Source organism: Oryzias latipes, chromosome 22 (assembly GCF_053564925.1).
Source record: "Oryzias latipes strain Hd-rR chromosome 22, Olatipes_Hd-rR_3.1".
Lineage (NCBI taxonomy): Eukaryota > Metazoa > Chordata > Actinopteri > Beloniformes > Adrianichthyidae > Oryzias > Oryzias latipes.
In genome coordinates, this window is record NC_136258.1 from 2,268,531 (window position 1) to 2,296,291 (window position 27,761).

General features: G+C 39.0%; 1 protein-coding gene across 2 annotated transcripts in view; it reads right to left on the bottom strand.

Annotated features, from left to right (window-relative positions):
- The window catches only part of LOC101169650 (leucine-rich repeat and fibronectin type-III domain-containing protein 2), a 198,633-nt gene that overhangs the window by 60,515 nt on the left and 110,357 nt on the right, over positions 1–27,761 (bottom strand). For both annotated transcript variants that reach the window (XM_078940534.1, XM_004082825.5), the window contains exon 3: positions 25,508–25,634. The gene's annotated coding sequence lies outside the window, so the exon portion shown is untranslated. The remainder of the gene's footprint in view (positions 1–25,507; positions 25,635–27,761) is intronic.

Genomic DNA, 27,761 nt, shown 5'->3' on the forward strand with positions numbered 1-27,761 from the left:
AAAAAATGCATTGTTTGTGCAAACAGCTTTAGTTGTAGTATTTTTATTTCTCGGTTTTGCCAAAAAACATATTAAATTTATTTTGGAAAAAAAAAGAAAAAGCCCAAATCAATCAAGATTAGCGTGTTTTCCTTCAAACCCATCAGAAAACAAGTAATGCAAAAAAATCACAACAACAATGCTGATAACTGACTCTTATGATAAAATCCCCTGTGAACATATTTACCACAATAAAACAATAAACATCATTGCATTAAGCTGGGTTTTTGAGACAGTAGTAACGGTAATCCCCTAATGTCAACATTTTACTGCTTCCATTCTATAATGCTTAAGTCCAGATTGAAATGTGATGCATGTGATTAGGCATTAGTACATCCAGGCAAGGCAGGAGACCCATAAGAGTTCTATTATCTATAGATCTCTTTTAAAAGGCTAATTCATTTATAATGCAACTCAGAATGACAAAGCAACCTGAACTAGTATTTTTCACAAAAGAACCAGAATAAAAACATAAGAAGCTACTTCAGAAGTTTCTTTCACATCATTATTTTTTTTGCTTTTCTGCGTTTTTAATCAACCTTGCTTCCTCTTAAACACATTAGCTGGGGCTCTGGGCTCTTTTTTCACTAATCTACTGCTCTAGATGGGGAATTGGAAAAAAAAGAATTGTACTTTCACTCACTCTGAACTTCCTCTATGCATGAAAAATGCAAAAAAAAACTAAAAACAAACAAGCATTTTGCATTCAAATAGCTGATGGCATTGAGTATTTTACCCCTGCTGGGGCTGCAGAGGGGCAGAAATCTTTGTGCTTTCTGCTTGTCATGGGTTTTGAGATGTCTGCTTCCTTCTCTACGTATGTTGCAGTAAATCTCTGGATCTTCCAACAGTCTAGGTGGTGACGCTGGTGGCCGGCAGGCTTGTGGCTCAAGAGATTTGAACTCCTATGATGGATGAAGCACATTTTCTCAGCAAGCCTGTGGATGTTACAGGAAATCATCATGCGTCCCTTGAGGCACGGAGGGAGATCTTCTACACAAGTGGAGGTATTGTTGGTGACAACTTCAATGCAGTAGTTAAGACTTGAACTCCTTGGTTTGTGTTTAGTCTTTTCCTCTGGTCATTTCTGCCTTGATTTTGGCTGTAGGACTGCATTAGTTACATTAGTCTGATGTTCATCTATTTGTTTAGACAAATTTAACACTATTTTAATCACATTATATTAATCTGCACACATACACACTGCCTGTCTCATTTTTTGTCCCTTATTTGCTTTTTTCTTCTTCAGGAAACTTAGTTCTCCCTAACAGAAGCAACAACAAAACCTTTTCCGATTGGCCTGTAATAGAAGACTTCATCTCTCTTACACAAATTAGAAAGAAATGAATAAATAAATATCATTTGCAAGATCATTTTTCAGCAACATTTACAAGATTTCCCTAATTGACCTCGCCCATGTAGATGCAAACAGCTGAGATCTTAACCAGAGTTAGTAATGTGTCTTGATCATCTTCCCCATTCCAAGATAAAAAATACCATCCATGCATGAAAAAAACAGGAATGCCTTAGTGTGTCTCAATATGCTGGGGACAATTGTGCAGATTCAAGTTTTTTGTTGTTTTTTATTAGTCTTAATAGTATATTTGAACACATTTCCAGTGGATTTTTTAATCATGAACATGACTTTTTTAGCCAAAATAAAAAAAATAAAAACTATTTTCTAGGACATAGTTTCTGCAGCGGAACATGCATTCAATTTTAAGCCTAACTTTCTTTCCATATGTCCTCCATCATCAGAAAATGACCACTGGAGTGGGTCTTTAAACATTCATCAAGTCATTCCAGAAAGTCTTGCTTACAGCAGACAGTCATGCATAGAATCCGTACACTTCTACTGAACAGATGGTGATTTATAGCTCTGAATGACAGTTGGCTCACCTGCTTATTGTCTTGTTTGTAAAGGCATCATCTGACTGCCTTTTCATTGGGATTAACATGAATTCACATTATTTTACTCTTTCACTGGGCTCACACTACATCCAGTCCAGCTCTGGTGCAGCCACCTGAGCGATCCAGCTACGTAGGATAACTCACGTAGGTTAACGCGATAACCCGCCATTAATATAGTAAGTACTAGTAAACAAACCCTCATTCCACCGTGATTTTGTAATATTCACAACACTTCTTTTTGTGAGACTAGTCTTCATAAAATGGGTAAGCAGCAGGCCTGCACAATAAATTGCAAATTTATCTGTATCACGATAGCAAGCTGTGCAGTACGCGTATCGCAAAAGTCACCGAAAGTTGGGATAAATGGTAGCCTTAAATTTTCTAAAACAATCTTATAGCAGTTTGAAGTATTTGAAGAATCATATAAATCCATTAATGCATTTGACCAATCGGATGGACTCCTTTTATGTAGGATGCTGGCCTCATATGTAGACGAGGGTCATTTGTGGTGTAATTAAACTTACATCGACTCTTAGTTAAATTAAACTGTTGCAGTGAAATAGAAATAATGTATTTAGTTGTTTTGCTATTTGATCATGCATCGCAAGTTATATCGTCATCGCAATATTGATCACATATATCGCAAATCACGGGTTTTCTTCATATCATGCAGAGCTAGTAAGCATTGAACTTGTATTAACACTTTAGTTTTATATCGGCTTAAATGTAAATATTTGATTGCGTCATGGTGAAAACATACTGAGCATAGAAGAAAATAGGTTTTATTTTGAAAAATGTACCGCATGCACTTAACACTACCGCCTTATTTGTGATTTAGGTCATTTGGTTTGTCCCAGCTTCAAAAAAAGGGCTCCGACTCGCTATGGCATAGAGCCCAAGGAGCGCCGGGGAGGCCGGACCGGACTGAATGCCGTGTGGGTGCCTCTTGCACTTTTTCAGGTCTCCGCCGGCTGCACCACAGCTGGACTGGATGCAATGTGAGCCCAGCGCTTTTCTTGAGCTTTTTATCATCTGCAGTGTTGAGGTAGCCTCAGAAAATTAAATTAGAAAAAGAGTTTAAGTAATATCACACGTAGTAGAACAGGGAACTGACCAGAGTGTCCATCACAACAGGGTTCCTTTTTAAGCAGCAATAATGGCAATAAAGTAAGCTGTGTGTGTAAGATTGTTAATGCTAAGTTAAAGATAAAGCTTTTGTATAGTCTGGCATTACCAGCAGCTGAGAAGCTTATAAAAAAAGTGGGGAAATGTGTAAAGACTGCAATGAAGAAATAAATAGACCGACATTTACATGAGTGGGAGGTGTTGTTAGCCTGGTGGCTTGTTTTGGTGAATTAAATGCATACAGCACAAAGAAGCTAGAAAATAACACAAAAATGAATGGTATAACTGACTTCAAATTTCCCAGATGAGCTCATGATTTCTGTTTTGTTTTTTAATTACTGAGATGTAGGATAATCAATAATGCAACAGGTTTTTTGGTGCATTTCTTTTCCCTGACCAGTTATCAACTGTTTCTTTCTAAAGACAGTCAAAGCACTGTGTTTCCTGGTTGCTTTGGATTCATTCAACAAAAGGGACAGTTAGAGTGTCAGTGGTTGCTGTAGAAGTCACAAATCTTTTCTTATTCGACCATAAGTGAAGGTTTTTTTTGGTATTTTCCTCTCTTCTGTATCTTTGCGGAGTCTTTATCCACAAACACACACATGCATATAAACAAGAAAGCCTGTCTAGTCAACGCTGATGTTGACAGACTCCCTTTCATACACACATGTACACTTGCCCCCTTGTTTCATTCATGCCGCTCTTCATTTCAATGCTATCTTTTTCCGCACTCCCTCCCATCCCTGCGATACAGCAAAAGATGTCAGCTTGATGAGAAGAGGACTTGCAAATGCACAGCAAATGTTCTTTGAATTTCTGGGGCAGATCTTCCTCACTAACACTTTTAAAGCCTCTGCTTTTAGCAGATCCCAGCTTGGTCTTCGCCTGTCAGTCACCATCAAACCACATTCACCTAAAAGAATTCATCTTTCTGGCAGAGCACAGTCATTTTGGAAGATGTGCATTTGATTGCGATTGTTTGAAAATCCTTTTTCATGAAGGCGTCATTATCATCGAAGGAATCGCAGTCAGAGAGCACAAATAACACTCTGTCGTTAGCCTTCGTCATTCAGACTCCACTTAAAGACGCTGCTCTGTGCAGTGGCCCACTGAGAGGCACATCCAAATGAGAGAGGGAATTGAGACTTTCAAAGATGCCAGAGAGCACTGTTTTATTACCACGCTCAACAAGCCTATTAATCATATTCATAATGCATTTAGAATTTGTTTGCCCCTGTCAGGCATCATCAATTTAATCTTCAAGTAGTTCCTTTACAAATGAAACCTTAATCTGGGTGTCAAATTAGTAGCTTGTAAACCTGTGAGACTCACGGGTGAAGTGGAGAAGAAGTCCGAGCCGATTCTCCTCTTCACAAACACAAGATGAAGCTAACAGCCGTTTCATTGGAGGAGTAAAGTAAGTGCTGGTTATTGATTTCAAAAGATCTTCCGTCTTTACAACTCCAACCTCCTTCCTGTTATAATACCACAACCAAGGATGTGGATTGTTTAAACATTTCCTTGTATTGTGCATTTCATCTAACTCAGGGGTCGGGAACCTTTTTTGCCAAGAGAGCCATAAACGCCACATATTTTTAAATTCAATTTTGAAAGAGCCATACAATAATGTAGCGTCCCTTTACCACACTGAGGCACGGAGACTTAATCTATTTTAGGGTTCTTTATTCTGGTTACTGTAAACCGCAACAAACGCCGAACAATTAATTCAGCAACTCCTGAATCTCTCCCGCCGAGACGAGAGAGAGCGCTTCTCCCAACTTTATATTCACCTGCTCCCGCTCCAGCCCTCCCATTCCCTTATTCGGCCCATAGCTGAACCCCATTGGTCCAAATTGCCTAACAACAGGCTGAGCGATAGAACTGAGGGCCAATCAGATCTCTGCTTGATGCGTTCAGCGAACTCCAGAACTTTTAATGCGGCCCAACAGCTCAGTCCGCGACGATATGTTTAAATATACAAGTGAATGAGTGCATTTGATGTTATTTCAACATTTTTAAAGTACAATAAGTCTGTGGATTCTTTTTAATAACATTATTATGCTGTTGCTAATAAATGATGAGGATTTCTCGTGGTAGTTCTGCTGATGGTCTAGTCTGGTTGATACATGGTGAGTTTCTGCTTCATGCAGGCGTTGAGACTTTAAACGTGATCGTAGGTCTGAATGTTCTGTAGATGTGAGACAGACATGGAACCAAACACACACTCACTCGCTGCAGTGAGTGACGGGCAGCGGGTTTTACGTTATTGCAATCCCTGCGCGATTCACCTGCTGCCGGTCCCCCCCACCCCCACCCTCTGCTTTCTTCTTCACACATGAACATGTGAAACATGCTGCATGATGAACGGATAAATTGCTGTCGACATAAATGTAGATTTTATTTTGCTAAACCTGTATACAGCATACTAGGCTATTATAGTAATATAGATTTATACATTTCTGACTCAGTGACTGAACTTTTCACTATTCACTATTCAGACTTAAGGAAAAAGTGGATCTTAGCAATAAAAATAGCTAACCCAGATGGATCACTGTGGTACCAACTAGTAATACAGTCTGACTGTTCAAAACATTTGTGGAAACACATTTAGATAAGAGGCCAGACTGTTTGCTTGAAAGCCGACACCATAACATGTGTGTTACACAAATTGATCACTCACATGAATCAGTATAAATCTATTATTTTTCTTTGTTGTTGTTATTTTAGGGTAAATCTATTGTTCACTTTTGGACTTCTTTTGAATATTTATTTTATTCTTATTATTATTATTAATAATAATAAGAATATTAATAAACTTATATTTTATTATTTATTGACTTATGTATGTATTGCTATTATTTATTGTTTGTATTGACTTACTATTGATTTATTATTATTATTATTATTATTATTATTATTATTGACTTATTGTTGGGTTTTTCTAAATAATTTAAATTACATGTCAAAGAAGTCTAAAACTCCTAAATGTTTACAAATTATTTTTTTAAAATTCTTTGTAATAATTTTTTTATTTGTAAGAAGTCCTGCAACAATGCATTTTCATCAAAGTTTGAGCTTTTAAGGCTGACTGTTTCTCTTCTTTAACAACAACAAATGATGTATCTATATATATATATATTATATATATAAATATAATATATTTACATATATGTATAAATATATATAAATTGTAAAAACATATATATTATATAAAAGCTACTTAGACACCACTAAAAGCAATAGAAATCATTGTCATGTGGGCGTCGTCGACCTCACCAAGATAGCGTCGCGCTCCGCCACCGTCGGCCAGGCTTCTAAAGCGGGCGTGTCTCCTCTAGTGATATAACTCATTGGTTACAAGTATTGTGAATATGCTAATTCTTTTAACGTGGCTAACGTGTAGCATGTTGCAAACAATGTTGGGAGTTACATGTATTGTGAACATGCTAATGCTTCTAACGTGGCTAACGTGTAGCATGTTGCAAAGAAGGTTGGGGGCTACATGTATTCTGAATATTCTAACGCAGCTAATGCTTCTAACGTGTAGCATGTTCCAATCAAGGATGGGGGTTACAGGTCTTGTAAAAACGTTCACATGGCTAACGTGTAGCATGTCATCAAGTTACTGTGAATAAGTTAATAAAGTCTGACCGGCTGAGGGATTTATCTCTGAGTCATTTGTCTCGCTTAATGCGAGCTACGGTTCGGTGAGCCTTATTCATGACACAAGTTCGATATAAACTATTCATTGATAAGAAATGAGACAACAATTAGGAGAAATGGTTGTGCAGTTTTGTTGAATCAAGACACAGGTGTGAGGGCAACACCTACAGTTTAGGTTGGAATTATCAAAAAACAAACAAAGGTTTCATCTAATTATCTTTCTTACACTTAAGCAAATGAAAATAATTCTAATTCAAAACAAGAAGTGTAAAATATCTATCCTTGTTTTAGGATAAACAGCATGTCCTTTTAAATTAGAAGCAGAAGACAAAGACGAATGAAAACCTTTCCGGATTTAGATCCAGGTAGCATCAACTTAAAAAGACACAGCTCATGACAGCAGGTAAACTTGCTCTGCGTAATGAAAAAAAAGCTTTATTTTTAAAGGTAAACAGATGTTTCAATGGTATTACATGTTGTTTAGTTAAATTATAGATTAGCTAGAATTCACGACAAGTGGCAAGAGGGGAAGTGCCAGCAACACTTCCTGCAGCTACAGGACACTCAGTAAACAGGACGCTTTGCTGTGTTTGCAAGTTTTCCTGGTTATATAAAAAAGCACAATTGCCAAAAGGATATTTCATTTGGCAAAAGCCATGAGATCAGGAGATAAAGACGTTTGCATGTGGTGTTTTACTTTGGTTCAATATTTCTTGTCTTATTTGTCTGAATTTACATGAAAATGTTCCAAACAGGAAGTGCCCACTGGTTCCAAGAAGCCAAAGTCCCATAGACTTCGACAGAGAAATAAACAGCTGTTACTCATTCATTCTTGCTGTCTGTCAGAATAACATGCATAAAATGTTCTTGATAATGTTATTTTCTTCCCCATTATATTTTCTTTTAGTGCAAGTCATTCGAGTTATAAATCAGCCAATCAGATGCCTCAATAAAAGTATGTTGTGCCCGCTGGCCCACACAACAAAAATTCAAAAGGTTTGATTGACAGATTTCATGGAGCAGCTTGAAAATAGTAGAGATGTTGACGTCTTACAAACTCACTCCGGATTGGTGAAGGTGGTTGCCATAGAAACGAGGACTCAGACCGATCTGGGCCAATCAGTGCTCACTGACACCATCATGGCGGCCTCCATATCATAAAAATATAATGAGAAACTTCAATTTCTGGATTACACCATGTTTAAAAAATTAAAACTTCAATTCATTTCTACAGCAGACATGAGAACAAAAACCAAAAACAAATCTATGTATCATTTAGTCACATTGTTGTGGTCTATACAGTGATCTCCAATGGACAAATGATTAAAAATGTTGGTTGATTAATTTCTTTCACAACTTAGGATGTGGTACGTTGTTTGACAATGATGCAAACTGTGTATTTCAGAGACTAGCCCAGTCTCCCCCTACTGCAACAACCGTGGAGAAAGCATAATCACATTTTCTGCAAGGGTGGCTCTAATGCCAGTGAAAAAAGGCTTTTTATCGAATTCACATACATGGCCTTTATGCAGTTTATGTGGTCTCACCTCCATATCTGGGACCACTCATCCAGCCAGGGCTGCTTAAAGAGCATCAAAGGTAGGGAAGTTGTTATTACACAGAGTGCTGGAGATAACACACAAGGAAATTACAAGCTAGAGAGGGATGTGTGGAGAGCTGCATTTGTCTGCTTTGGAGAACACATTGTACCTTTGTTCATCTTTGAAGAAAAATAATTATTTCCTGCTGTCTTTGTGCTGGCACTTACTATTCTGTTGTAAACATTTCTTTCCAAAGACTTTGGAAGGTCCATAACCACTTTCTTATCATAGCAACGATTACTTGTATTCATCTTGCTAGATGTATTTGTGTGTCTTTAAACACAAGTAGTGTTGCCGTGCCCCCAAAGTCATGAGGATGAAGCAGGGGTAAATTAATGAGAGTAGCCTCTCCCTTAGATTCTAGTTTGGCACAATTCACAGCAGCACAGACTGCCAATGTTGAGCAGATGTACAGTCAGTAAGAAGATTCCTCTTGGGATCTCAGACATCTGTAGACACTTTCTTGGCAATCCATAGCTGTTTATTGAGCTGTTTCATCTTGGATCAAAGTATAGATACGACCATGTATCATTGCATCAGGTATTTTTGCAGAAAAACCTCTGTAAAACATGTAGTTAATTACTACAAAACAAAGGGAAAGCTGAAAAACATGGTAAAATAAAGATCTCTACTTCTTCAAGGTGGGGGGTCTGCAACTGCATCGCTCTTCCATTGAGTGGGGAGTCTCTCCCATGACCGTCAGTTTACATGGTCTCTGTTGCCTCTCCAGTCCCCCCGGCTACCGGAGCAGTGGTGTGTCCTGCCACCCCTATGTCAAGCAACTTATTCAGAGCTTTGGCAATCAGGCGCCATGCCCTCTCCTTCCTCACTGAGTCCTTGTAAAATACAGGTTTTGTGTCATAAATCTTTGTTTTTGTACTTTCAAAATTAAGATTTTGCCGTCCATATTCACTATAGACGTCAGTGTTAGTCGTGGTATTAACGTGCATTATTGCGTGGACATCTTCTTTCTCTTTCGGCTTTTCCCATCAGGGGTCGCCACAGCGAATCATCCTTTTCCACCTCACTCTACTTTTTTTCATGGACATCTTCTACCCTAACATTAGCCAACTTCATGTCCTCTGTTAAGACATCCATGTATCTCCTCTTTGGCCGTCCTCTTGCCCTCCTGCCAGGCAGCTCCATCTCCAACATCCTTCTACCAATATATCCACTATCCCTCCTCTGAACATGTCCAAACCATCTCAGTCTGGCTTCTCTGACTTTGTCGCTAACACAGGCAACATGAGCCGTCCCTCTGATGTACTCGTTCCTTATCCTGTCTAACCTGGTCACTCCTAAGGAGAACCTCAACATCTTCATCTCCGCTACCTCCATCTCAGCCTCTTGTCTCTGTCTCACTGCTACCGTCTCTAACCCATAGAGCAGAGCTGGTCTCACCACTGTCTTGTACACCTTTCCTTTGAGTCTTGCTGGCACTCTTCTGTCACACAACACTCCTGACACTTTCCTCCACCCGCTCCAACCTGCCTGCACTCGCCTCTTCACCTCTTTTCCACACTCCCCATCACACTGAACTGTTGACCCCAAGTACTTAAACTCCTGCACCTTCTTCACCTCAGCCCCCTGTAGCCTAATGCTTCCACCTTGATCCCTCTCATTCAGACACATGTATTCTGTCTTACTACGACTGACCTTCATGCCTCTTCTTTCCAGAGCAAACCTCCACCTCTCTAGCTGTTCCTCCACCTGCTCTCTACTCTCACTGCAAATTACAATGTCATCCGCAAACATCATTGTCCAGGGAGATTCCTGTCTTACCTCGTCTGTCAGCCTGTCCATCAGCATAGCAAACAAAAAAGGACTCAAAGCTGATCCTTGGTGTAGTCCCACCTCCACCTTGAACTCCTCTGTCTGACCTACAGCACATCTCACCACCGTCATACTTCTCTCATACATGTCCTGAACTACTCTGACATACTTCTCTGCCACTCCAGACGACCTCATACAGTACCACAGCTCCTCCCTCGGCACCCTGTCATACGCCTTCTCTAAATCTACGAACACACAATGCAGGACGCAGTCCTGTACTTCCTCATTCCACCACCAAGTCTCTTTACCGTCTTTCCTCTTTCCAGATGACACACCTAGCACCTTCCTACCTGTTTCCCTGATAATCTCTGCTGTAGTTTCCCAGTCATCTGGAAGCTTATCCTGACCACCCAGGACCTGTCTCAACTTCTGCCTAAATTCCTCACAAGTTTCTTCATTCTGTAGCTTCCACCACTTGGTCTTCTTTTCTGTTTTCCCTCTCTTCTTCTTCCTGACCTCCAGAGTCATCTTACACACCACCATGCGGTGCTGTCTGGCTACACTCTCTCCTACCACCACTTTGCAGTCATTAACCTCTCTCAAATGACCTCGTCTACATAGGATGTAGTCCACCTGAGTACTCCTACCTCCACTTCTGTATGTCACTCTATGTTCCTCTCTCTTCTGGAAGTAAGTGTTGACTACAGCCATTTCCATCCTCTTCGCAAAGTCCACCACCATCTGTCCCTCCAGATTCCTTTCCTTTACACCAAACCTGCCCATCACCTCCTCATCACCTCTGTTGCCCTCACCAACATGCCCATTAAAGTCTGCTCCAATAACAACTCTCTCTCCTCTGGGGATACTCTCTATGACCTCATCCAACTCACTCCAGAATCTCTCCTTCACTTCTAACTCACAGCCAACCTGTGGCGCATACCCACTGACTACATTCACCATCACCCCTTCAATTTCTAACTTTAGGCTCATCATCCTGTCTGAGACTCTTTTCACCTCTAGAACCCTGTTTACAAACTCCCCCTTCAGAATCACTCCTACCCCGTTTCTCTTCCTATCAACACCATGATAGAACAGTTTGTATCCTCCTCCAATACTACGTGCCTTGCTGCCCTTCCACCTTGTCTCCTGCACACACAGTACATCTACCTTCCTTCTCTCCATCATGTCTGCCAGCTCTCTGCCTTTCCCTGTCATTGTGCCAACGTTAAGAGTCCCTATTCTCAAACCTATGTTCCTGCCTTTTCCCTTCTCTCTCTGGCCACGGACCCTTCTGCCTCCCCTCTTTCTTCGACCAACAGTAGTCAAATTTCCACCGACACCCTGTAGGTTAACAGCATCGGTGGCGGTCGTTGTTAACCCGGGCCTCGACCGATCCGGTATGTCTAAAGTGTTGTGGATGATTCGCATGGTTATTTTGGCAATTTTTACGCCGGATGCCCTTCCTGCCGCAACCCTCTCTATTTATCCGGGCTTGGGACCGGCACAGAGGCAACTGGCTTGCAACCCCTGTGGCTAGATTAGACATGTCGCCTTAAATATGAAACACTTTTTTTTATTACTTTGAAAGTACAGCGGAATTTTTTGTTTTGAAACCTGTACCTAAACTGTAAAACAAAATCTGTATATTTAACAGTAGAAAACAGTAAAACCACGACAGCAAGTAAACTATAAAACTGTTTAAAATTGTTATTTTGACTTAGAGTTCCTGTTAACCAGTTCACTTGTAAAAAATGTAATTAGTACATTATTGCTTTGGAAAAAAGACATAATCCTACTGTAAAGGACTTGGGCATTCCTATTTTAACGGAAATTTTCCATAATGGTTATAACAGTCAAACACTATTATTTTTTACAACTTCTTACTGACAAAAGCACAGGTTTTTAGGGTTAAATGTTAATATGTAGTTGCTGTGATATGTTGTGTTTTTTGCAGGAATTTGAGAGTGGGGTAAAATGAACTACCATAGTTTCACGACCATAGGGCGCACCGGGTTATAGGGCCCGGTCTCAGTTACGGGGGATTTTTCGGTCTTTGACACATACAAAAGGCGCACCGGGTGTTAAGGCCCGAGCAAGTTAACGCCCCGTTCGGACCCTTAGAGCCTCCAGAGTGGGTAACTAAGAGAACAAATCTCTTTTCTTTTAGAGGAAACCTTTTTTTTTGTTGTTATCCCTAACTGGGTTACACAAACTGAATGCCCCCCTCCTTGTTGTTTACACGTGAGCCATAGCTCTGCCTTCCTCCTTCATACACATGCGCTAGCGAAGAGACGGCTTAAGCACACATACAAACACTCAGTGTGTGTTTAATAAATGCAGCAGGAGCAAATCTGAATTAGTTTTGATTAATTTTTCAATTTTTCAGTCACAAAACAGCACCTAAAATCCATCAATTCGTGTAGCTGATAGCTGCAGTTTAACCCTTGTGCTATCTTAGATGACCCCCCCCCCCCCCCCCCCCCTTACATTGACATGTTCTTCCTACCATGACAAAGTTGGATAAAGGTGGAAAGATTTCATGTAATCCATGGACACCAGTGAAGATCACAAATCATTGAAGAAAAAAGGTTCAGAGCACTGTCTAGTGGGTCTAGATGACCCAACTCCCAATGTTAAAGTGCCTAGGATAGCACAAGGGATACACAGGGCTTCCGCCATTTTGTAAACTATGTTGTGGGGACCCAGGACTTAGCCCCGCCCATGGCCACTAAGACTCATGGGAAGTGTTGATTCCCACACCATGAGTTAGGGAGCTGTGAAGAGAGGTGAGACTCCTGTTGTTACAGTTGTCAGTCTATGTGTAAAACTATTAGACTGAAGTCAAGTGAGAGCTAACTAAATCTCCACCCTGTTCACACTGTACTGGTCAGTGAAATGACAGCTGACCCCTCACCACCACATATTAGGCACATTGAGGTGCCCCTAAAAGTTTGGAGAAAAGATGAGACTTTCTAGTACGCTTTGTAGTTGCGATAAAGTTGGTTGCTTCATTTTATGCATTTTTTTCTTGTTCAATTTTGGGCGAAACTTTGATTTTTCTTCAGGTAAAAACATTTTTTTCTGAAGTGAAATATTGACTGTAAAAAGTTTTTTTATTGTGAATTCAACAACAAAATATGTTCTTACCGTAAAAATGAAAAAATGTTTTATCATAATTTTACGGTACCATTCTGGCATCCACAGCTCCCGGCGTTTTACCGAAAAACTACTTTTTTTACAGTGTATTTCCAGTTTCCCAGTATTCAACGGACTACAAATACAATGACCGGGTAAGGCTTGCGTTTCGTTGCAGGACGTCAGTCATTTTAGTGTCAATGCATGGAAAATGCCATGTTTGACTTGAAATTTATTAAGTAAATCTGCTGCAGCAGGAGGGCCTTTATCCGACACAAGGTGTATTTAATTTTAAAAAGAACTTGCATGTGTCAAAAATGAAAAAAAAAATAAAGATAGATCTACATTTTATAAATACATGGCTGGATGGTAACAAAGACTAGGAAGTATATTTTTCTAAATGGGGAAAAGGGATTTTGCAGTTCTTGCTGGGTATTGACCAGTAAGAAACTGAACCAAATGGCTCTTTAGATCCCTGTTCTAGGTTGTTTTGCTTTACTTTGAAAGAGAAGGTATGCATTTGAGTTTTTTTATCCTAATGGCTCACACTAATAAATTATTCAAGACATCTAAAATATGTGTACAATGATTAGTTAAAAACCAATAGTTCTAGTAATGAGGGGATTTTAAGAACTAATTAAGGTCTAATGATTCAGCTTGACTACAATCTTATCAGCCAGAGGAGCAATTTAAACACACAGGAAGTAAACAAAGATCAATATGTTAGTGTTTGTTCTGTCTCTCCATAAAGTTTAAACTTTAAGTGTTTACTTCAGCTTGGATGACACAGTGGAGTGGCCATCTGGGGTCTTTTCTCCCTCAGTGATTTTGGTGGACGTCTATGCCAGAACAGAACTGAGCCCATCCAAAGGTGATGATAGCAGGTTATCCTGAGTTTAGAGCACCAGGACACTGAGCTGAGAGGAATAGATGTCTACATGTAAAAGGAAATGTAGTGTAAAAGTGAAAAAGATTAAGAATGCTAAGGTCGTTCATTTGATAAGAAAACTACTGTCCTTACACTCATTCCTACTAGCAACAGCACAGTAGAACTACTCTGTTCTGTTGCCTCCAGCTACCCCCCGGATTCATTCCCCCATGATGAAACACAATTCAATCAAGATCCAACCCAACAGGATGATGTTAAAAAGCCTTCATTCCGATTGGCAGATGTCTTCTTTGATAAAGGACCTTCAAACCGCAAGACTGAGGAAGATGTCAAGAGTCATTCGGAAGAAATTTCTGAAAGACAAAAATCAAATCCAGCTATTCCATCTTTTATTGATGGAGTCTGTCTCAATGTGAGGATTTATGAAAACATTTTAATAGAGTCAGAGGCCCAGGAAGGTTTACTTAGTTTGACATATCCAAATAAAAAATTGAACAAAGCGTCCTTTATTTCATATTAACAACAGAAGTGCATGAAGTTTACAAATCCTCATTAAAATGACAGCTTTATTTTTAAAATTAAAAGAGAAAGAATGAACAGAATTAGTAACTGGAATGAAACAGCTTCAAATGTTTGATATTCAAAAAATGGGGGTGGAATGAATTCAAATACCCACTGCAGTAATCTGTTTATCTGTTTTTGAAGCGTTCCCAGTGGACTTTTAACTATCAATAGGCCAATTTTAGCCAAAATCTAAAAATCTGTGTTGTTTTCTAGGTCATAGATGCCATTTTCTAATTTCTTCAAGAGTATCTAAACTCATGAGCTCAACTGTACATAGATGTAGTTTTTGTTCATCATGTCTTCAGCTCCTAATTTACAACAATTTCAATAAAGAAATACTCAGACATGCAGTTTTACAGTAAACTTCATTTTCTTTATATGTGTCCTCCATCATGAAAAAAAACCACCACAAGTACATGTTAAAAACTCCAAAACCATGATCGTTAGTGGAGTGGGTCTTTGAATAGAATGTCTGAATTACAAAGATTTCATTTGGATGTCAGCTGACTGATTTACATAAAAAGACCAAAAAAATCAACTGGCTGACATGGCTCTGTGGTACTCTGAAAGCAGTCAGCATTTGGGCCATCAGGAACTCATTTGGACATGTTTCTTTGATCAAGTCACCTGTCTTCATCAATCTGCCCAACAATTATATAGCAGTTAATCTTTTAATATTGGAGCTGTGTATGATGACACCTAAATAACATGCTCTTCTCATCCCGTAAGTCGCTGATTGTGAATCAGCCCATTCTGATGCAGAGAAAAGTGACAAAGGCATTTTTCTCTGCAACAGAATAAAGCTGATTTACGATGATTGTGATTACACTTTCCTGCTGTAAAGTGTTACATATCAGTGCAAAACTGCGTTCCTCTGCACCTGAATCTGCTGGAATTAGGTTAATATTGTGAACGGATAAGAAGTCACGGTAGTCGAAAGAATGTAAACACAGGAGCTAAAGCTTTGTCATATTGACAGCATTACATTTGGTTTATTTTCCCATATTTTTAAATTTGTTGCATGTTAACATTTTGCTATTGTATATTCCATATCTCTTAACGAATATCTTAACTTTGTCAAAAACGTTGACTTTGAGTGCTTCTTTCTGATTTGTTGACACCTTATTTGCTTTACCATAGTATGGTAAAGGGCTTTTACCATGCTATTCGTAAGCTTTTTTAGTAAATAATATCCATGTACATAATAATATATTACCTTTGGCACAAAGAAGAACACATTTATTTATGTTAAATATTAGTTATTTTCCTTAGATCTTTTCTTTTCCAACCAGGAAGTAAGATGACTCGGTCTCTGAGGCACCGCCTTTGGCTCTTTGTGGGTACCGCCCATTTCATGATGTCAGCCTAGAGTCAACCTTGTCTGCGTCTTGCCCTGAAAACAAACAACATCCAAACTTTTGCAAAGACGGATGTGCATATTGTGCATATGAAAGGAAAGAATTGAGCTGATCCCTGCTAGCTCAGCGGAGAGCGTGGGTGTGTGTGTTAGCTTGCATGGGGGCGGTGCTGGAGGTGCCTAAGCTGGGAAATCTGTTGTCGTATTTCATCTCGAGTTACCTCTAAAATTACGAAGGTTTTCTTCCAAATGTTTTACCTGACCTTGCTTCTCACCAAGTAAACACAAAAGCACGAATGAATACACCTTAAATTCTGTGTTGTATCTGTGATCCATTTAATTAATGACAGGCAGCTATGAACATAGGCAAGATGATGTTGGAATATCTTATTTTTGATCAAAGAACCATCTGATCTGTTTAGAGTTAACCCAGCCCAACACTTCTCCCCCTGTTAACCTTTTTAAATATGTATGAAATAAATGTGAGAACACCTTGAAGCTGGAGTCACCATGTTATTATTTATTGAAAAGGAGTCTGGGAGGGATACAAATCTATACCTTTGCAATCAACCTTCTGATGTTATGAAATCAAGCTTTTGACAGCTGTTGGTGCTTTTATCACGTGAAGTTGGCTTATCCTTATTTTTAGCACCAGTGTGGCTCATGATGACACACCGCAGTAATGCCGGACATGTGCAGTCGTGTTCGATAAAAAAGAAAAAAAAGAAAAGTTATCCTTGACTTCCTGTATTTAGTTTGATAAATTAAGCGCAAGAACAGGAAAACTCAATAAAAACATAAAAACCTGGAGCATTTGGTTAGATTTATCAGAGTTTAACATATGCAACAGCTGATGCTGGTTGAATAATTTTTCAAGTCAGGCTGAACTCCTCTACCTGTGTTTTTCTGTCTTTTCTAAATAATATGTTTGCTGGGGAAACTCAAGGACATATTGTTGGATACTCTTTCGCATTTCCATGAAGTTCTGCTTATTAACCTTGAATGAGAATATTTTGTTTTGTCCTTGAAAATGAAATGAAATTCTAATTAGGCTTCGTCTTTAAACGCCACCCAGGTGGTTGCAAAGCTAGAACACTGAAGACTGAACTGGGAATCGGTGAAATGCTGGTTTGAAACCAGGTTTGCCAACATTCTGAGTCAGATCCAAAGGTTGAGTTACTTTTCTGTGTTGACCCAGGATGGAATCAATGGAAACAAAAATATATTTTATACTACAAGTAAATTAACTTATTTTTTTCGGTGTATAAGTCGCGTACTTTGCATAGCTTGGCCGGTGGTGCGACTTAAATGTTTTTTTAAATAAATAGTAAGAACTGCTAGAGGGCGCTGTAAGTGTGTGTCAGTATTTGCTGTTGACTGAAACGCAGAAAACGATTTCCTCCGGGAATCAAACCCTGAATTGCTGCATGGTAGCCTCCCACCTTACCAACCGAGCTACCCAGCCGAAATGAAATAAAGTAATAAATAAAGTAAAGCATGTGGAAAGGTACATTTCTTGATATTTGAACTCAACATGAAAGGCATCTTTCTGTGCCGAGGTCCTAAATAGTACTTTTATTATACTTGTTAATTTCTAGTTCCAGGGTGGTGCTGCATTATTGATAACTCAAAGTAATCATTTATATAAACAGTCATAAACTGTCATTAGACGCATATAATGCATGTATTTGTTAAAACGCTAACAGTAGAGTTTTTCTTGCAACACACTGGAGACACTTCTGTCTCTCTGGGACATGAGACTAAACCAGTCAATGCACAAGCAAACATTAAAGCCATTTACAATGTCTGCATCTGCATTCATTTATCCACAATACAGAAACCTGCACAACTGAAGAAAACCCATTTCCATTAGATTACACTTTTTAAATCTTAACTGTTACCTTTTGAGAATTTTTCTGTACATTTATAAAACCTTTCTTGATATTTATTGAGAGAAAGATTATACTGTGCTGGTTCCAGCAGTAAACTTAGACCTAGACATGTTTTGGTACATTTGTAACCCACTAACAGATGCTGCTTCTAGGCCCTGAATTTCTACACCTTCTTAGAAACACAACTACATGACCAGTCATCTCTCAATTTTTAACTGAGTTTCTGTTATTCCTCCACTCTGGCTTCTTACACCTAGGTCCCCACTCCAGATGGTCTTGTTCCCCGGCCCCTGCCTGCTGCTGCTGTCTCTTTTCACGCCACTGAGTGAGGTTTACTTAGTGCCAGCATCACTGCTGCTTCACACTCGTTTTTTCTTACTCTCTAGGTGGTACCAGTGGTTCACTAAATGAACCAAAGACGGAAGTTCTGTCCCAGAGAATCCCAAAGACTTCATTCCTGCTTCCTACTGACTAAGCAATGAACGTTGAAAGTTTTAATTAACCAGTCCCGAATATTGTGTTCTATTACTGATTTCACATAATCCAGATTAGAATAATTTCCCTCCTTAGTTTAAGAAGGTAAAGGAAACTTGAACAGCCTTGTCAGGGGTCTGGAACCTTTAACACTATAAGACCCATTTGGTCCAGTTTCATATATACCAAAACCCCGCTATAGACGCATTTCCATTGAATATAAAATTGCGCAGATAAGTTTTCCAAATAAAATATGTTTAATTGAAACACGTCAATTAAAAATAAACTGGTGACTGTTGGCGATGGAGGGATACATCCTGGACAGGTTGCCAGCCTGTCACAGGGTCCATGGAGCCGGAGGGATCGTGCTGGGCGGCAGACAAGGACCCGCTGCAAGATGGGGAGGCAAGCCTGCACGGGCCGCCAGCCGGCGTAGCTGAGTGATTGGGCTCGCTGTGCCGGATCTTGTTTGCTTGCTATGCCGGCACCCAAACAGCTGGTTAGACGGCAGACAGAGCTGTGGCGGAATGGGCAGGCAGCCAACTCGGGCATCCTAAATCAGGATATTTTTCTTATTTTCATCTAGACAATAATAAAATGTTTCTCTAGTTTAATTCCTTTTTTTTTCCCTCTGAAACTAATGTGGGTCACAGATACACTGAAGTAGCGTAGAAAGCAGCTTAATTGCAGCGGGAGTGAAGCTCTCCGGAACGGAAGAGACTCTGAATGATCTCATGATCCTGGACACATAGACGTGATTACCGATGCTTTTGATATAAATAAATCCGATCTCTGAACGTCCTCTGTTACTTCCATGCATTGTAGTTAAACTACACAGACAGAAATGTGAATGTATCTGCTGTATATCCAAATATTGTTCACATCCATGTTTTTGAATGACTTATCATGAGTGGGATTGTGCTTATTGTGGGGATAGCACCATTGTGCTACCTTAGGGGGTCAAGATGACCCCACCCTTACATTGACGTGTTCTCCCTACCATGACAAAGGTGGATAAAGGTGGAAAGATTTCATGTAATCCATGGACACCATTGAAGATCACAAATCATTGAAGAAAAAAGGTTCAGATCACTGTCTAGTGGGTCTAGATGACCCAACTCCCAATGTTAAAGTACCTAGGATAGAACAAGGGATATACATGTTCCTTTCAAAACAAAATATTCTTATCAACACCCAGTGTTGAATAAGATCTTCCTGCTGCAGCAGGTTTACTTCAATTGAAAATGCAAGAAAGCCAAATGAATATTGGTATTTTCCATCATTATGACTTTGACTGTCATCCTTTTTCTCCTTTTACTGTCTAATATAAACATGACAACATTGGTGTAGAGTGCTTATTAGATTATTGTAATTATAAACCACTCTTACCATAATTTTCTCAGTTCTTTGTCATCTTGAAAATATAAACTGAAATGACATAACCAAATGATCCAAACTATGAACCAGTTTTTTATTCAGATTGCATTTTCTTCCAAGCCAAAGAGCCCAATGGAGGGATAATGGAGCCGCAGGTGACTCTGGAGACTCAGGTTGCAGACCCCTGGCCTAGTCCCGTTAAACCTTAACTACCATCACTGGATCACAATATTCATGGATTAGATCTGCTGTTGGTACTGCTTCATTGGTATGATTCCTGCACACCACTATAACCGTAAAAGAATAAGGCAGCTACCGTTTGAGCTATTTAACACACCACTTTAATCTATTCTAACTAAAAGTTGAAAAAACTTGAAAAGCTGTTTTTTTTATAGCAACCAGTTCAAACTTTAAATTCTGATTTAAAAATAAAAGCCTTTTTTTCTTTTCTTCAAATGTGCTTGATATGTCGCATTTTTGCAGCTCAGATACTAGTGACTCATGTTTAGCTTTTATCACCTAATCCACCACTGGTTCCTCTGCTAATACCTTGTCAGACTTATTGAACTCAAATGTGATACATTTCACATCCCTCCTGGGATTAAAAAAAATCCCTAAAACAAGTAATTTATAGGAATAGCACATCCTGTGACTCTAAGCATACTTATGACAGAGAGCTAAAGCTGCAGAATTTGGAGATTCTGTCTCAGAGGGGAAGATTTGGACCCTCTTCTCCAGCTGTTGTCAACTGAGTCTTAGCTTTGTTAGTTATGCCGAGCTGCATGGCTGCTGCATCGTTTAGGCTTTTAGACTCAGGTCTGACACACATCTGGTTTGAGCTGTTGCCAAGTAAATCACAAACTCCAGCTTTTCAAAACAAAACACCCACTTTAAAAAACAAGTTAACAAAAGATCCTGAGAATCAGTAACTCGACTTTGACATGAGCCCAATGGCAGACAGAGATGAAGTAATTTAAAGTTTTCATGGTTTTCTGCTGTCAGAAACGCTGGGTTATGTGGCCACACTAATAATCTTCTAAGATTAAAACATTTACTGCAAAAAAAAAAAAAAGGATGGATTCCAAGATCAAATTTAGACATTGAATAACTAGCATTCCCCAGCCTTGTTTTCCATCTTCCAGCATGGTGCAGTATGGGCAGATGACTTCTCATCTTATCTGGTCCTGCTGCTGACAGAGACTTTAATGCACATGCTACAGAACATGCGGCGAATATATGACATTTCCACAAGCTGCACAAAGATGAAAGCCACAAGTGTGGTACAAGGCATATGGGAATAGATGACAGAAAGGAAAGCCTTGGGGCATGCCCTAATGAGGGCAATTATTGAACTTTGCTTTTATGCACAGCTGTGGGAGGATAAGCAGACCAGCGACTGCCAGCACAGGAAGGATGAAGGGGCTTCGCTTTGTCACATGGAGGACAGGTTCACCTCTGCTTCCAGGAAACGTAAATACGATGAGAGGAGCACAGAGCGATGGATGAGGCCAGATTGAGAAAACTGACAAGAGCTATCAATAGATCACAGGGTGACACTGAGTTTATTCTAACTTAATGATATCCTGCTAAGATGATTGATATTTCCTTCATAGATAGATAGATAGATAGATAGATAGATAGATAGATAGATAGATAGATAGATAGATAGATAGATAGATAGATAGATAGATAGATAGATAGATAGATAGACTATTTTTCCAACCATAAGGTGATCCGGATTATAAGGCGTACCCTCAATAAATGGTCTATTTTCGCACTTATGACATATACATAAGGTACGCTGAACTATCAAACGCATTAAGCGAGAAGACTTAGAAATAAATCTGTCAGTCAGACGTTATTAACTGCGTTCACAGTAACCCTACAACTTGTTTGTGACACGCTACATTTTAGCCACGTTAGAACCATTAGCTTATTTACAGTTAGTGTATTTACAATGCCTGTAACTCCAAACCTTGTTTGTAACTTATAAAGAAAGAAAAAAAGTCTGACAACATTACATGCTAACCGGGTAAGCATACTCACAACATCCAACCAAAGATTAAGACAGAGCGCTGTATATCTCTCAAAATAGCTTCCATGTCAGTAAGAGGAACCGTATTAAATCCATACATAAATTGCTTTGGATTATAATTAAGTTTAAACATTATTGTTTTTTGGAAGAAAAAATATAAAGTTTTTAAGTGTGCCTTATTGTGCAGAAAATATGGTAGCTAGCTAAATGTCTACTTTCACTTTAATTCCTAAATTACTGCATTTACAGATTGAAACCATCTTTGTAAAGCTCAGCTAGAACACGTTCATATCAAACTTTAAGCTGTTCTCCTATCAATTCCCCGAAGTATTGTCTTTTTCCCCTCACTGCAAAGTCAAAACCCAAAGAAAGCAAAGATTACGTCAATGTCATGGCGGCTTTGTCTCTGCGATAATGTTAAAAGGTGAGCTCTATACTGACAGCAGTAAATCATGGTATTTTTTCTCTAAGACAAAGAAAATGAGAAAGAAGCCAAGAAGTTAACGTGACATTTTGGAGCTTAATGTTTCAATCTTACTTTTTTTTGCTTAGTCTTGCTTTGCATTGATCCTGGTAAAGTGATTTCTAATATCAACCCAAATAAGTTACAGGCAGCACACTCCGTGGCATCGTGTAGCTGGATGGGATCAGGAAGATGAGTAAAATGTCAAATTTTTACACAAAAACGTTTTATATAATAGTCTAAAAGGCAAGAAAATGACACCCACAATCATTTTTACATGAGGTGGTTTAGGGTTAGGGTAGTGGTTTTCGCACTATAAGTTTTTTTTTTTTTTACTTTAAAAACCGACAGTGATCTAAGTGGTCCCAAAGCGCTTTACAGTCACAGTCCCATTCACCCATTTACACATATTCACTTACTGATGGAGGCTCCGCTGCCGAACACTGGCGCCAACCTGTAGCCACCAGAGACAATGTGGGGTTCAGCGTCTTGCTCAAGGACACGTTGATACGCGGGAGGGCAAGGCGAGAATCGAATCTGAAATCTTGCAATCAGAGGTTGACCGCCCTACTTCTGGACCAGCAGGAGTTTGATTGCTGTAGTTATGATCTGGAGCGCCTTATATATGGATTCACTCTGGTTGTGTTTACTGAGGTGGAAGCGGTTTCAGATAATACACGGCACTCCGCCAAAATGCTTGGTTGGGTGTTTTAGTGAATATGCTAATGCCGCTAACATATGGCGCTGGCGGACTGTGCTGTTTTATGAGTATAATCTTTGTACCTCATATGACATAAGTTCAAAAATGGAGCAAAAAATAAAGCTTTTTCCTAATAAAAAATATAATAAATCTAGAGCAAACTGCACTTTTTTGCAATAAAACTACCCACATGAGCTAAAAATATTTGGTGAAAACAGAAACAACAACAAAAAGCATTTGTATTTATCTTTCTGCTGCATTCAGACTTGTGACTGAAACAAAACTTTAGTCTCCAAACTTTCACGATGATGTCAAATGATTTAGCAGAAAGCCATTAGGGGTTGGATTTATCACGAACACGATGCCACACAAATGTGCAATGGGATTTCAATTTTTCATGCCCTTTCCAGTTTTTAGCAGCTATCTCTATTTGACTGATTTTGTGTACTGCAGCTCATTTCTCAGGCTGATCTTGGTTCTGCTTCAAACTTGCACTGGGAGTCATGGATGGCGCATTTTTATTTTCTATCAATCCTCTGTGGAAGAAAATATGAAATCTATTGATCTCAAATGCCACTGTGAAAAATGGGTAAGTGATTAGGCATGATATGATTTAAAAAAAGCATTAAAAAAACTCTCATAAAAAGGTCAAACAACCAAGGTGGGAAAATTTACAGACTTTTGGTTTGTTTATGAGATACCTTAGCTATTAGCTTACCAACGGTTCATCCTCTTTAGGCATAATTTTTACAAACTTCTTTGGACTTTTCTGGTGAAAATCCCCAGAATCCTCAAATTGAGAAGAACTTAACCCTTTAACAGTGTAGATGTGGCCGGCAACACCTACATAAGCGCTTTGACACACCGTTAGTTACCCTTTGATCGTTCTCGTGAATCAACGGGAACCATCTGATGAGTAGCTCTTTATATTGTCTTTGCATCAATATGCAACATTAACGGTTGAAGAGTTAAAGTAGTCAAAAGAATGTAAACACTGGTGCTAAAGCTGCCGTGTTCAATGCAAAGTTGTAATGCATTGATGTGTTGCCATGTGCCAGTTTGTTAATTTGCAAGAACGGAGAAATAAAAAGGTGTTTTGCCATTCATTATGAAGTTCCTCAGTCAAAGTGTCTTAATGTCTTGCATTGTTGAGTTCTATTGTAGGAGTTTGCTTGTGTAATGAGGATGTTTGCCAAGGAAGAGATATAAATGTAATGAATGTCATTAAAGTCTGCAGACAGTAGAAATGCAAAACTAAATACAAGAAAACAATTTGTTGCAAAGCCAGAAATTTCCGCCACAGCTGATTTAACCAAATAAAGTCTGTTATTCCTAGAAAACATTTAACAACAGTAAAGGTAGAATACAGACAAATAAATGATAAAAATTTGGGTGGAAAACATACAAAACCTTTCAACTATCCAGACAAAAAAAGACCCACTCCAATGAAAATTGTGTTTTTGGTGTTTTTAACATCTTGTGAAAAACATTTTTTAACAAGGAATCTGGATCAAAGCTTTACGGCTGTATGTTAGGTAATGTTAAGTCTGGGTTGTGATGGGCTGTAAGCTAGCAGAAGAGAGCACGTAAAAGATGACTGGCCAGTTTTTTTAGTGTGTTAATAGATCAAAACATGAGTGGAGTGGATTTTTAAAGAAAAACGGACCATACTTGGGCCAATGAACAAAACCATGTTGTTTTATTGAGCATTACACTTGCAGCCTTACCCACTCATCCAAATTGTCAAAGAGAGGCTTTATCTCGCCATTCAATGCTTCAACATGAAGTAAACAGAAATATGGTTTCACAGAAAAAAACCTTTTCACTGGTGCTGCAAGCTTTGCAGCAAGGACAGATCAGAAAACATCACACATTTCGCCCACCTCCAGAGTCTCAAACGTCAAGATGTTGAGTAAGAGAGCGATGTGCAGCTGAAAGTGCTTTGGAAAGGTTTGCACCCTGACATGCACAATCTCTGCTCTTCAAGTTTGTTCAGGGCCCTTGCCGTGAATGAACGCTCAGATTCTCCGTTTTTATTTTTCTTCCTACTTGGGGATAGTATTCTACAGCAGTCATTAAAACGTACTTGGTCAGGGTCAGAAAATACAATTTCTTTCTTAAGTGTAGAACTTCCAGGAGCATAGATCTCATTTGTCTTGCTTAGTGGAAGCCAATTCCAACCTACTTCAAAAACTGCTGCAGGCATGTAAAAAAATGTTAATAAAATGCTTCATTCCAAAAGTTAAAAAGTGAAAAGCTGCCTACTTTATCACTCCTATTAATGCAGGAAAATATTTGATTTTGTTGGATTGTGTTTATCAGTTGAAAAACATTAAAGAAACTGCAAATGACTAAGGTGAACAGAACTCCCAAGATAAATCCAGCATGTCTTATCAGTGGAAATGTAAACAATGTAATAGAAATGAGGCGGCATTAGATTCTAGATTCTAGTGTGTGTGTTCATGGACAGGTGATCCACAACAAACTGTGTGCATCTTGTTGTACTCACTGAAGCAGGGTTGTTCTGTTGGTCAGTTCAGGTATCCAAACACATGCTGACTCATGCCAAGAAGACAAGCTCCAGATCGCATGACTCTGCAGCACCTTGATCACATTTATCTGGATGAAGACGTCACCTGTGAAGAGATAGAAAATGACCAAAATCAAAACGTAATCTCTCAACTTCCAAATGACAAGAATTGACCAAGATTAATCACAAATAAAAAGACATTTGCAGGGTATTTAGGGAAATAATAAGGTGCTCTTCAGACTAGGAGGAAACAGGAAATGTCTATCTGTTGTTCATCTGATTGCATTATTTTAAGTTATTTATTTAGGTCAGTAGTTTTAAGGATGTTTAAAGGGCATTTGAAAAAAAAAATAACAACACAAAGATTCATAACAGTCAGAAATTGCTACTAAAGAGGTCTTCCTTGAGGATTTTTTCATGAAAAAAGGAAATGATGATTTGTTTAAAAATACAGCATTAACACATCTCCTCATTAAAATTCTGTGACCGTGTCAGAGCCCATGTATTCCCGGAGCCCACTGCTGCTTCTCAACCTAATGAGAGAAGATAAAAGCACTGAAAAAGGAAAACACACACGGAACAAGGTTTTATGATGTTTTTGTCGGGGGGAAAAGTAGTGAGTTTCAACGAGGCTCCGAGCGGTGCCTACCAAAGACACTAATCCTGACTACAGTTGTCACTGGATTTTTGTTAAGGCAGGCTGTTAAGGTTCTAGTAGCCCCATCCATGAGTGGGGAAAAATAGAGAAAGTAAAATGGAGCTCACTATAAGGAAATGTTTCCACAAGTAGAAAAGAAGCCAACAGGATATTTAGACACCAAGTGGTGGGACATTGGTCAGGAGGGCCACTTGAACTGTTCAGGGTTTCTTATATTAACAATTCTACATAGTATTGATATTGATACTTACACCCAGGTCTGAATTCTAACATTCCGGTTGAAATATACAGTCTATGATGGAATTACACAACTTTTATGGTGTCATCTGCAAAAAGATGTAGACAGGGTTGGAGATTTTGTGGTTAATTCCCAAGAAAGGGAAAAAGTATAGCAGTACCCGGTTCCCTTTAATACCTGAGATGTTGCAGGTGACGCCTGAAAAACACGCTCAATTACCTACCGTAACTCTGCAGTTGTTTATGCAAGCAAAGTCAATCATCTGATACTCATTTGGAGAAAAGTAACGTTGTGGTAGTAAAGTGTTGCATACTGCTGCAAAGACACTTTTGTTTAGCTTCAGAATCCGCTGGGATTACCTTAAATGTGTAAACTGTTGAAGAGTTGTAATCTAAAGAATGTCAAAATTGGAGCTATAATCTTTCAAAGGGAAAAAAGTATTGGTGAAAATCAAACCTACCTACCATGGTGAATGTTTGTTTGTTTGTATAGGTGGGAAGGACGTAACACAGTAAGCAGTTGACTTTAAGTGGATCTCTGATTCTTACAATTTTGACAGTAAATTAATTTGACAGCTTTAATTTCAAGCAGGGAAAAGCATACAAGTTGACAAAAGTAAAAATCTGATATAGTAAACTGTGTATATAAAAAAAAGAAGATAATCTATTCCAATAGTTCCATCCCATTTTATAACTGGAAGGTACACAGCATTCCTGTGAGGTACAGCTTGTTCTGATCTTGCCAAAGTATCAGTTCAGCCTGTACAATAAGATCATTTATATTTCTTAATAGCACTCATTGAAAAAATAAAAATGTAATTGTTACCATTATTTCATTGACCAAATAAAAATCATATTCAGTCAGAAACTTTGCTATGACACAAACCTTCTCGGAAGATCCTGTGAGGTTTAGCACTGACAGAACTCTGTATTCTTAAGCAAACCCAACAAATGTCAGCTGACATCTGAACTACTTTTATGCAGAAAAGGGAAGCTGTTTGTTCTTAGTGACTTAAAACCAACTTAGGTTGGATTCACTATAGGATCGTCCTGTGGGATGACAGAGAATGTTATTGTTGCAAATGGTGACCAACCAAAAATCCTGCAGTTTCAGTAGTAGCTCTCTCACTGGAAGTGCTTAAAAATGTTTAAAATAAATAAACTGTAGTCCCACTAGCCCTCTGACGATCATGTTTTAAATGGCACCTGCACCTTTTCATTGTAAGATATCTGGTCATCTGGGGGGTGGAAGCTCACCCCAACTCCCTGTGTTGATCACACCTGCCTACTTACCTCTGCACAAGAGAAATGTTTCCATGATAGATGTATTCACATTAG